At 38.9% G+C, this 12,101-nt stretch overlaps 1 long non-coding RNA gene across 1 annotated transcript; it reads left to right on the forward strand.

Moving 5' to 3' along the window:
- LOC110271054 lies at positions 8,899-9,872 on the forward strand. Its single transcript, XR_002361071.1, has 3 exons — positions 8,899-8,984; positions 9,614-9,726; positions 9,818-9,872. It is a non-coding gene; the product is annotated as an uncharacterized LOC110271054 (long non-coding RNA).

The following is a 12,101-nucleotide window of genomic DNA, read 5'->3' on the forward strand; positions in this document are numbered from 1 at the left end:
AATTTAGTGATACTTTGATTGGTTGTTTTGATTGCTTGTAGGTGAAGAAAGAAGAAAATAAGAAAAGCGTGGCCTAAGGAATGTGCCCAAAGGAAGCAACAAGCGTGCCAAGAGAAGAAAAGCGTGGCAAAAAATCAAGGAAGAATGGAAGCTAAGTTGGAAAAGTAAACTGAGCTTCACAAGGAATGAAAGGGGAAGGCAAGGTACAAGGCTAAGTTCAAATAGTTAACTGAGCACTAAAGAAAGCAAGGATGAACCATGCACCTGAGGGATGACAAGAAGGCACTACTCCATGGAGGCAAAGGCGCTCAATTGCTTTACATGATGGAGCGCTACATTATATTGATAGGCATAAGGAAAATCATGAAAAATAAGCCAAAATGCTTCCTCTAGGATTCGAACTTGGAACCACACGCTACTCCTTGCAAGGAAAAATCAAGAAAAATAGCTAAAATTCTTCTCCCAGGATTCGAACTTGGGAATTCCTTGAAACATAAGGAAGGAGTGCCACCAAGCTTGCAAGGAAAATCAAGAAGAAATAGCTTAAATGCTTGAGCCAAGTTTCGAACTTGGGAATTCCTTGAAACATAAGGAGGGGTGCCCACTCATCCAAGGAAATTAGCTTCAAAGAATTCCTCCACTTGCTCCCACCAGGATTTGAACCTGGGACCTTGAGGCTGAAAGCAAGGCGCTACATGGAAAGCTCAGTTGGATTTTCCAACTGAGCACTACCTCCCCAACCTTCCCCACACTATGACACGGCCAAAGCACACCAAGGGGGCTGTGACAAGCATTTTGGCGCACCAAGGAGGAAGCCTTGCGCATCATGACACGGTCTAGAGCTAAGTTGGATTTTCCAACTTAGCTCTAATACAATTGACACCCAAACAAGGCTGGGCGCACCAATTTGACACGGATGGAGCATGCTTGAAAGCTAAGTTGGATTTTCCAACTGAGCTTACCCCTGGGAGGTGCATTTGGGCTAAAAGTTGAATTAAAAATCCAACTTAATTCATTTCTTCACCAAATCAAAAGCCCATCCAAATTCCAAAATACAAGAATAGAAAGTGTATAAATAGGAGTTAGTTTGATGTAATTAGCAATTTCTGTTTACTGCTTCATCTTCTCTTCAATTCTGCAATTTACTCTTCTTCACTTATTTTGCAATTGTTCTTGTTGGATCAAGGAAGGATTTGAGATCTAGACTTGTTATCTAGTCTCTTCCACCCTGAGATCTTCAACCTCTTTTACTTTGCTGCAAATTAAGCATTGCTTTCTCTGTTTTTTTAAATTCTCAAAACATTTTACTCTTCTGTTTAAGATCTACTTCACTGCAATTCAATTTTCTCTTTTATTGTTTGATGCAATTTACTTGTTATTGTTTAATTTCTGCAATCCCAACTCCCAATCCCTTTTACAATTCAAGCAATTTACGTTTCTTGCACTTTAAGCTTCAGCCATTTACATTACTTGCAATTTAAGTTTCTGCAATTTAATTTACTTGCACTTTAAGATTCAGCTTCTTTATTTTTCTGCTCTTTAATTTACTGCAATTTCCCCTTCCCCTTTTACATTTCATGCAATTTAGTTTCTGCAAAGCACAAACCACTCAACCAATACTTGATTCGCTTGACTAAATCAACCACTAAACTAAAATTGCTCAATCCTTCAATCCCTGTGGGATCGACCTCACTCATGTGAGTTATTATTACTTGATGCGACCCGGTACACTTGCCGGTGAGTTTTGTGTTGGATCGTTTTCCACACGATCAATAGCCGTAAAGGCTAAATTGTCTTTTTGATATTATGTCTTACTTTTCTTAGTTGATCTTTATAGGGAAAGGAAAGGAGCATTAAAGGAGATTGATTGGACAATTTAATGAGAAAGGTTCGGCCACTTCATGAAGAGGGCACTATACACGTGCCTCAAGGGGGAATGCATTGGGAATGGTTGCCATGCAACATTGGAGGAAGAACAAACTTGGAAGGCGAACCAACTACATCATAAAGTTGAGAATCCTCGTGCTTACTCCATACACAACCCCATCCGTTCATCACACACCAACCCCATCAATCCACACCTTTCATCTCTTCATCACTTCTATATATAAGTGAATCAAATTCACACCATCTCCACATTCAAAATTCATACCCCTTGCACTTCACTTTCTAGCAACCAATTCTTCAACCTCCCACTCTCTAAACCCCACATCTCTTTCCTTCACTACACCCGTTTTGCTTTAACTTCATTCATGGCATCATCAAGTTCCAAGAGGCAGAAGAGGAAGGAACCAACGGAGAACATTCCCTTCGAGGAGAAGAGATTCAAGACTGCCTTCCATGAACGATAATTTGAGCGGATAAAGCTCAAAAAGATACTGCCCGAGTTAACCTTCCAAATCAATGAAGACAAATGCCCACAGATTCGGGAGAAGATTGAAGAAAGAGGGTGGCAATTGCTCACCAATCCAGAGGGGAAGATCAATACAAACCTCATCAAAGAGTTCTACGCAAATGTGGTCAGAGAAGACAAAACTAGGACCCCAACCTTCAAAAGCTATGTAAGAGGAAAGGAGGTAGATTTCAGCCCAAATGCTATAATAAGAACTCTTCACCTGAAATCACCACATTTTGATGAGCCTAGCTATGATGCAAGGATAAGTAAAAGCCAAGACAATGATGAGCTCACTGAGATAGTGACTGACATCTGTGTTATAGCAGCGGACTGGGAGAGGTATGGAGATGGGAGACCCCGGTTCATCAAGAGGGGAGACCTCAGCCCAGAAGCCAAGGGGTGGTTTGAACTCGTAAGGAGGTCTATTCTCCCAGCTGCGAATAATTCAGAAGTAAATATTAATCGAGCAACTATGGTACATTGCCTAGTACAAGGTGGAGAAATCAACGTACATGAACTTATAGCTGAGGGAATTCAAGATTCAGCTGAGAAGCTTAAATCAGGTGCCAGGCTTTGGTACCCCAGCACCATTCTCCGATTGTGCACAAAGGCCAAAGTGGTTTTTGAGGATAGTAATCCAGACTGGGTTAACCCAGGGAGGCTAATGACAACCCAGCGTATGGCCTATACCACACTTGCTCAGCAACAAAGAAGGCCACAAATAGGGAAACTAAAAGCAAAGGAAGGAGCCCACCAAGAAGAGTCTCATGAGGAAGAATATCAACAGGGAGAGCATCCTTAGCCGATTTGAATATGAATCACCTTCTAAGAGCTATTGAAGATTTGGGAATGAGACATATGGAAGGACAAGAGCAAATATTGAACTGGATGAGCCAACAAGCAGAGTGGAAGAAACAACAAATGGAGCAGCAACAAGAACAATACTCCCAGCTAACTCAAGCCATCCACCAAGTTACTGAGAGGCAAGAACGTCAAGATAAGCATTGGAAGGAACTCAATCAGCGACAAATAGCCCAGATGAAAACATTCAATGAGTTCACTGTGTGTTTTTAAAAAGACCAGAGTGGAGTTCATAATATGGAAGTGCATTCATGAGTTTTTGGTGTGATCATAAGTTAGCTAAGTTAGTTCAACCACAAGGTGGGAGGACAACTATCTATCATGAATACCATGCTTGAGACACACCCCATGAGACTAGCTAAATAAGAAGATCCTAATAAGAAAAAAGGAAAGAACAATCAAAGTTGAGGAATAAAAGAAAAAGACTAAGCAATAAGGCTAGGCACCAATGGTTTTAAATCTTGAAGCATGTGTCTGTGGTGTTCCTGTGTGAGGGATCTACTTGGATGAATAAGCTCTTAGGGGTGCCTTATCACTTGGTAACTTGGGTTAACTAACTTGGGATTATCAGCTGAAAGTCCACTATCAAGAGTAACCTTCACCACAGAACATTTAGTAACCCAAAGAGGTGCTGGACACCAAGGCCTCAAGAAAAGAAAAAGAATAAACTATATGCCTGTGGTGTGTATGTATGGGGGAGAGACTTGAGCAAGTAAGTCCTTAGGGGTGCTTCAACACCTAGCACCTTGAACCAACTGGTTCGAGAGTGTTGGCTGAAAGCTTATTTTAAAGAGTTGTCCGCTTACAGAGCACTTAGCCTAAGAACACAAATAAACCCTAAAATAACAACAAAAGGATCAATAAATAAAAGTTTCATGGGATGCAATCATAGTGAGTATTCTAGGATACTAACGTTGGCCTAAGTGCACAATGCCACGTTAACTCCCACGTTAACTTGGTTAATGTGGAAGCTAACGTGAAGAGGCAAGAGTGGTCGACAACGTTAGTGACACCCAACATTGTCACTAACGTTGGAAGCAACCACACAACCCCAAGGAGCCACGTTAACTTCCACGTTAACTTAGTTAACGTGGAGGCTAACGTGATAGAAGAAGGTGATGTCCAACGTTAGTGACACTCAACATTGTCACTAACGTTGGAAGGAGCCACACAAGCCACTATGAGCCACGTTAACTTCCACGTTAACTTAGTTAACGTGGAAGCTAACGTGGATGAGGAATGATGAGCCAATGTTAGTGACACTCAACATTGTCACTAACGTTGGGGATGGCTAAGCATGGCCTCGTTATAAGCCACGTTAACCTAGTTAACGTGGATTCTAATGTGAGACACGGGGGCACATTGGAACGTTTGTGACAATGTTGAATGTCACTAACGTTCTCGAAGGATGGCAAGCCCACGTTAAAGAGCCACGTTAACTAAGTTAACGTGGGCTCTAACGTAGGAGCAATGGGGTCTTTTCAACGTTATTGTGAAAGTTAAGTCCCAATAACGTGTGCGAAGGACCTAGAGGCAACGTTGGTGGCAACGTTTGTGCCACTAACGTTGAGGTTAATGTGGCTTTTACTTAGGAACGTTAGTGAGAAAGTTGATTGTCACTAACGTTCTCGAACTCATATTTTCACTAAACGTTAACAACTCTAACGTCCTGAGCTAAAATCTCTGCCCACTTCACATTTTCTCTCTGCAAGTAAAGCCAAGCCCAAATGAAGAAGAGAACTGCTTCAAACTCAAGATCCAAAGGCCCAAGACTTGAAGAGCCAACTAGAAGATGAGAAGAGTAGTATATATAGGAGTAGCTTTGAATTATTTTAGAGAGTTGCTGGGAGTTGGAAAATAGCATAGAACTACTTCCTATATTTTACTTTCTTAGCTCTTCTAGTTTTCATCATGTATTCTCCATCTTTGTATTCATTTTCCAGAGCTATGAACAACTAAACCCCTTTCATTGGGTTAGGGAGCTCTGTTGCAATTCAATGGATCAATTGTAGTTTTCATTCTTTTTTCTCTTGATTTTACTTGAAAGCTTTCGATTTTCATCCAATTGGGTAGTTATCTTGGAAAAGAAACTATTCATACTTGGATTTCTTCTGAACCTTGGAAGAGGAATGAAGAGATCAAGCTAGAAATGCTTTCTCATGTTGGACCAAATTGGGTTTGGATGGATATGTGACTATAATCCTCTCAATGCTTGATTTGGGAAATGCATGTGGTATAATCAGTGACCATACTTCATCTCTTCTCATGAGCAATTGACCAAGGAATTGGCTATTGTTCAAGATTTGAGAGATTGAATTACAAGAAATTGTAATTCAATCACTTAAGATTGCCAAGGAGATCAATGAGTGCATTGATTGAGGAAGAGATGTAAATGAGATTGATCCGGAGAATGCAACATCTCCTAAGCCCAATGAACTCCCCATTTCTGATCTTACCCATTCTCTTTAATTTCTGTCATTTACATTTATGAGAAATTCCCCCATTCCCATTTAAGATTCTGCAATTTACTTTCTGCCATTTACTTTCCCGCATTTAACTTTCTGCAATTCTCAACTCAATTTCTGATTCGCTCAACTAGAACATACCTCTAATTAAAGTTGCTTGATCAATCAATCCTTGTGGGATTCGACCTCACTCTATTGTGAGTTTTTACTTGGCGACAAATTCGGTACACTTGCCGAAGGAAATTTGTTATGAGACAAGTTTTCCGTGCATCAGTGATTTAGCCTCTCTGCGCTTTGACACTCAAGGTACTCCCATGGCTACATATGGAGAATCAATAAAAGAGTGTAGCATGAAGGAAACACTAGAAACTCCAGTGGACAATGAGGAACGTGACTTTGTATTGGAACAAGTGGAGGAAGCCGTAATAATTGAAGAGGAAGAAGTGGTTGAAGACTTAGGAGATGTTGAACCTCTATGGGAATCTAGAGTTGTAGAGTATCCCCCTAGGAAGATTGAAATTAATGTTGAGGAGGATAGTGCACAACCTCCAAGGCACATTCCTTATGAAGAATTGGAGGGAATAGATCAAGAAGCAAGTTCCCATGGTGAAGATGATCATGGAGCAAGTCTTCCTTGTGATGAATCCACACCCACAAATGAACTCATTGAATATGAAGTTCCTTCTTTGATTGAATCTGAGAATGATGTGGAAGTGGAAGTCCCTCGAAAAGGATGGACGGGAGTTGAACATGCGTTGTCAAGATCGTTGGCGACTTCTCCACCTAGGTTGCCATCTACTACATCATCTGAGTGGCTTTATGGCATTAAGCACAAGAGAAGGATGTTTAGTGGTTTAGTTGCAAATCAAGACTCATCAAGGTCGATATTTTAAGAGCTAGCACTACAAGAAAAAAGGCCTATGGCCACGCTTTTTTCTTGCCACGCTTCAAAAGCGTGGCCAAAAGTGGTCAATGGCCACGCTTTTATGAGGGTGGCGATAGATTAGAGATTTGGCCACTTTTTTTATTGCCACGCTTCAAAAGCGTGGCGAAAAATATCAACGGCCACGCTTTTGTATGGGTGGCAATTGGTTAGAGAAACGGCCACGCTTTTTTTTGCCACGCTTCAAAAGCGTGGCCATAGAGAGAAACAAGGACGTTTTGAAAGCGTGGCGACAGGGTTTCATTACGGCCACGCTTACAAAGCGTGGCCATATCCTAGTACTCTTTTGGCACGCTTTAAAAGCGTGGCCAAAAGGTTCTTTTCTGCCACGCTTCAAAAGCGTGGCCGTAGAGCAAAACAGTGACGTTTTAAAAGCGTGGCGAGAGGGGCTCCAACCCATTGACCCTAACCCGGCCCCTAACCCGGCTCCCAACCCGGTCCCCAACCCGGTCCCCAACCCAAATACACTAACCCTAATCACTCGAAACCCTAACCCTGGAAGAGCGCCTCCCATTACCCTCGCACTTCGCCCTGAACCCTTCGCCCTTCGCCCTTAGCCTTCGTCACTCGAAACCGCTCATCAAATCCGCTCATCGCACTGTTAATCTTCGTCACTCGCCCTTAGCCCTTCACCCTTCTTCATCTTGTTAATCTTCATCTTCCTCTTCCGCTCATCGCACTGTCTCCTACCTCGGTGACCTTATGGCCTCCTTCAGTTTAAAGATGTCCGTACTCTCTCTCTCTCTCTTTCATAAACTCTTCCTCACTTCAATTCTCTCTTTGATCGCCGTTTCATTTACTAGCTTTTGATAATTAGGTTTTTCTTTACTTTCCTTTGTTTTTGATTGTTATTTGAAAGATGATTTGGGTGTGCTTGTTGATCTGAGGAAGCTGTAGTTCCTGTTTGAGAATGACTTCTGCTTCACTCTCATCGTGCTCAATTCGCTTATCTCTCACTTGATTCCTTTTAACTTATTCTGTCGTATTCGTGAGACTCGGTAGATTACTGGATTTCAGTATCCTGCTAGGCTTCTTTAATTATAGCTAATTAAGTGGCAAACATAGTCTTTGTGAATAAAAGTTTTTACTTCAGAATTCATTAGCAACTGGAATGTAGGTACCGATCATAGTTTTTACATAAAGGTTGAACAGTTTGTGTGTGTGTGTGTGATCAAGTTAAAAGGATTGTGTAGAATAGTTAGGGTAAAATTTGCTATCGTAGATAGCAGTGAATCAAGTAATCGTGTTTTTAAGTTTCTCTAAATTGAAGAATAATGTGTTCTTTTGAATCTTTTCTTTCAGCTCAATGCAGAGAAGAGCCCTTTTCAGCGGACTTATGCGACTCAGGTGTGTTTGTTTGCTGCTTTCTTAAGCCAATGCTTCTTGAAAACGCTTTGTTTGTGGTGAATGTTGATGAAAAAAGAAAAAATAATAAAGGAGAAATTGTTAATCCCAATAGTTATTTAAAAAGATGTTGTTAATTATGGCCTATGGAACTGGCATTCTCTTCATTGCCATTTGGCTTCTCTACAAAACCCTTTGGACATGAATTAGCAATCACCTGACCCAAGCCAACCATTCATTAAGTACTGCTGTGACTTTATGTTGAAAGTTTGATCGTATTGTTTTGATTATCAAGCAAAGGATCGAAGTATTGATTATATGTTTTGGGATTTGTTGGGATAACTATTTGTGCTTAATTATTTGTTGCCGAGGTATGATCCACGTTTTCTCATAGGTTTCTTATGCCATTTCTTGAAGAATGTCACAAAATGACCACCCGGAGGCGCCGTCCCCGGCGACAGCGGCAAACGGCTCCGCGGCGGCGAAGGAGGAGAATCCAGCTGCGAGGGCGTTGGTTTCTTCGAGCAAGGCTGAGGCTGAATCCAAACAAGGAGCACAAAGCGGAGGAGTACGAAGACTTGTAATTGATGTACTGCCCAGCGGTTTTCACCGCGCTGGAGAGGTACCTTCCGCCGAACATGCTCAATGCGCGACGAACACAAGGTATATGCCCCGCGTAGCACAGACCAGAGTATGGTGCCTCTTTCTTTCTTTCTTTCTTTCTTTCTTTCTTTTAAGGTTTTTTATTTTTCAGTTAATTTTCAATTGAGGCTGGTAAATTGCAGAATAGTAAACCTTAGGATTCCTTACAATGAACAGATTTCTCCAACTGAAATTTGCGGTGCGCTTGGATCTAATCAACTTCTTCTGAGAATTGATATCGCTTTTATGTTGTTGGTCGGAATTCTTCTATTTATTTCTCTTTTCGTGAACGTGTCTTTAATCTGGTCGTGTTTGGAAGCCCCTTCTTTCACTGGTAATTTCTTTTTCTTTTTAGTCCGTACACACATACACACACTAACCAAAGAAGTAAAAACTATATGTTGCTCCGAGCTGAGTTAATTTCTGTCTTCGTCATAATCATTTTACTTTGTTTACTCATTTGTGCAAAGAGGTTATGTTTTATTGTTTTGCGCTTATCTTCCATTTGATGAGATTTATATGAATACTTTATTTGATAACCTTTTATCATAAAGTTTGGAGAGACACACTTGGATTATTGTTGCACAACAAATTTTATTATGTGAAAGATGTTCTTTTGAAATTGGAGTCGTGATCTGATCCTTTATTTTAGCAAATCTAGTTTTTCACCTTGCTGGGATGCACCCACCAGATACCATGACATCCAATCCAAGCATTGGTATAGGGGAAGATTAGTATGAGTCGTCATATATGAAAGTTAACTTTGACAGGCTTTTCAGTTGAGGCTGTTGTGGTCAAGATCAAGCAACACACAAAGATTGTGTTTGTTTGACAATAGATATTTGGTTGCTGAGATTTTGCATTTGATAGATACATATTTGGCTGCTATAAATTATTTTAACATTTCTGATCTTGTTTATATATTTTATATTGACTGCTTGGGTGATTCCTTACAATGAACAGATTTCTCCAACTGAAATTCGCGGTGCGCTTGGATCTGTTAATCAACTTTTTATATGTATTGGGATTCTTGCAGCATTAGTAGCCGGTTTGCCTCTTGCAGGAAATCCTATATGGTATTGATCTATTTATTTTTCTTCTAAATACAAATATCAAATAGAGATAGTAACATATATATGATTGTTAACCTTGAAATTTTGTTGGCAGACAATGTTTGGAATTTTGGTTATGCATGACTTAACAGCAGCAAGTCAAGGTTCTTCTGAACCGGAAGCAAAATGGTTTGATCTTTTTAGTAGCCGGTATCGGAAAGGTATTCAATAATTTATGATTAATCCCAAATTCCATTAACCAGGAGAAATAAAAATCTAGTGTAACTAAGCACAAGTTTGGTGCTCCCTTTTCAAAATATAAGATTGCTTTCAATATTTAGTTTACTCTGAAATTAATTGATGCTTTGTGAATTGGTGTTGCAGTTGTCAGTGTTGGAGCAGCACTTTTCTTGTTCCAGCAGTTTGCCACATCAATGGAAGATTTAGAACCCTTACGACTGTTCCAATACACCATATGGTTAGTCTTATGAGATCTCTTCTTACAAGCTTTTATAGTGTGCGATCAATTAGTCTTTTATAGATTGTTAAGAGATTTGGAACCCTTTCTTTTTATCTTTTCGTCAACCTTCCTTCCTTTTTTGTTGAATAAGAGGAGATAGATTGATGTAGCTTTTTTTGTTTAGCAGATATGAATACTTTTCAAATGGTTTTGAATATCTTAAGAGATGGTTAAGTTCGAGTTAGCTATAGATACTGTCATTTTAAATTTGCTTGATCTGGTAAATTTTGTGGTTGAATGTATATTAAAGAGAGATTTGAGATGACAATTCATATATCATATCACAGAAAAATGTTTCATTTTTATCAACTCATGATTAATTATTAAATGGGTCAACATCCTTAAGCTTGCTTTGTTATATGCTTATTAAAATGGAGTTCTGTAAAACCATTTAATTTCTTTATCTTTTTGGGGGATTAGGACTCGAGGTTATTAAAAATGAAGATTTTGTTCCATGATTTTTCTTTATTTATTACTGAAATGAAAGTTTCTTTCTTCTGGTGTTAAATGACCCAAAATGAATAAGTTCTTTTCAGCTGGAAGGCAAAATTCTAATAAGTTCTTTTCCTTCTCTTCTCTTTTGGCCTCAGATCTTTTCTTGTTTTTACCGAGACTTCCTCCTTGTCATGGTTTTGGAGATTGCAGGAGGAGTCATGGATGAACTTGCAAGCCCTATAAGTCCAGTTTTAGAAGAGAGATAAATTGAAATCCTTTAAAAATATTTGAGGTAAAATTAAAACTTGATATAGTTTTGCTCTCTCTTGATTAGTGACTACTGTAATACTATAGGGTAATTTCTGACTATCTAGATTGCATTTGCACCTCTATAGTGGAGACACTTCTCCCATTTGTATTACCATGTTGCAGTTATGAACATAACTTTTCTTGTTAATGATTTGGTTTGAAATCTATAGTTTTGTACAGAATTAGTCATTTTTTTGGTTCAGGGTTTCTTTAATAATTGAAAATTACGGATCAGATAGTTTTTGCATTATATTCTTGATTATTTAGAGTTCACGTATGACTTTCTCCAATCATATGATATCTAAATATTTCTTTGCTTTTGCATTGATGCATTTATTCTTATAGAGCTGCTCATGTTTATTCGGAAGCTAGGAGGGTGCATGCTTTCAATGACGTTATGTCATCAAATCTAAGGTGAGATCGAATCCTTGTTCTTTTATTAGTGTTTTATTTTCTGTGCTCTTCATTTTCTATTTGAGTGAACATTTTTATTTTACTGTATTAATAGTACATGAATAGTTGACTCAAGCTTCTTGTACAGTCTAAACCCCAAGTAGTATTATATATATATATACTTGATTTTCTGTTTGATTTCTCAAGCTTTCTGTTTCATATGCTGATTCCTTTCATGATTTGTAAATGTTGGACACTAGATTTCTCAACCAAGTAAATGTGCAATGCAGGTTTAGTCACACAAAATTCTAAATCAACTGGATATGGGTCGCGGGGTCAGTGTGGGTGGTGGTCAACTAGATATATTCTAAGATCTATATATGATCTTGCTTGCTTAGAGGATGAAGTTGATTTCCTCACAGCTCAATCAGAGCAAGACCGACTGAAAAGGAATAATGTCAAATTCTGGCATGTTTTTCGATCAAAGGAAATCAAATTGAACTCGAGATTTATTTTGTATTGGAGTATTAGTTTTTTAATGTATAAAACAATTATAGCAAAAATTATATATGTCACTAATTATTATTTGATTTGTCTTGTAATAAAAATTGCATATTATATTTATAAGCTTGATAATAAAAAAGAACTGAAAAATTTATATTTTGTATTGATGAAGGTAAAAATTAGAAAAAGGATTTTTTTTTTAAATTTTATAAGGCTATTGCCACGCTTTTAAAGCGTG

This window comes from Arachis ipaensis, chromosome B04 (assembly GCF_000816755.2).
Source record: "Arachis ipaensis cultivar K30076 chromosome B04, Araip1.1, whole genome shotgun sequence".
Classification (NCBI taxonomy): domain Eukaryota; kingdom Viridiplantae; phylum Streptophyta; class Magnoliopsida; order Fabales; family Fabaceae; genus Arachis; species Arachis ipaensis.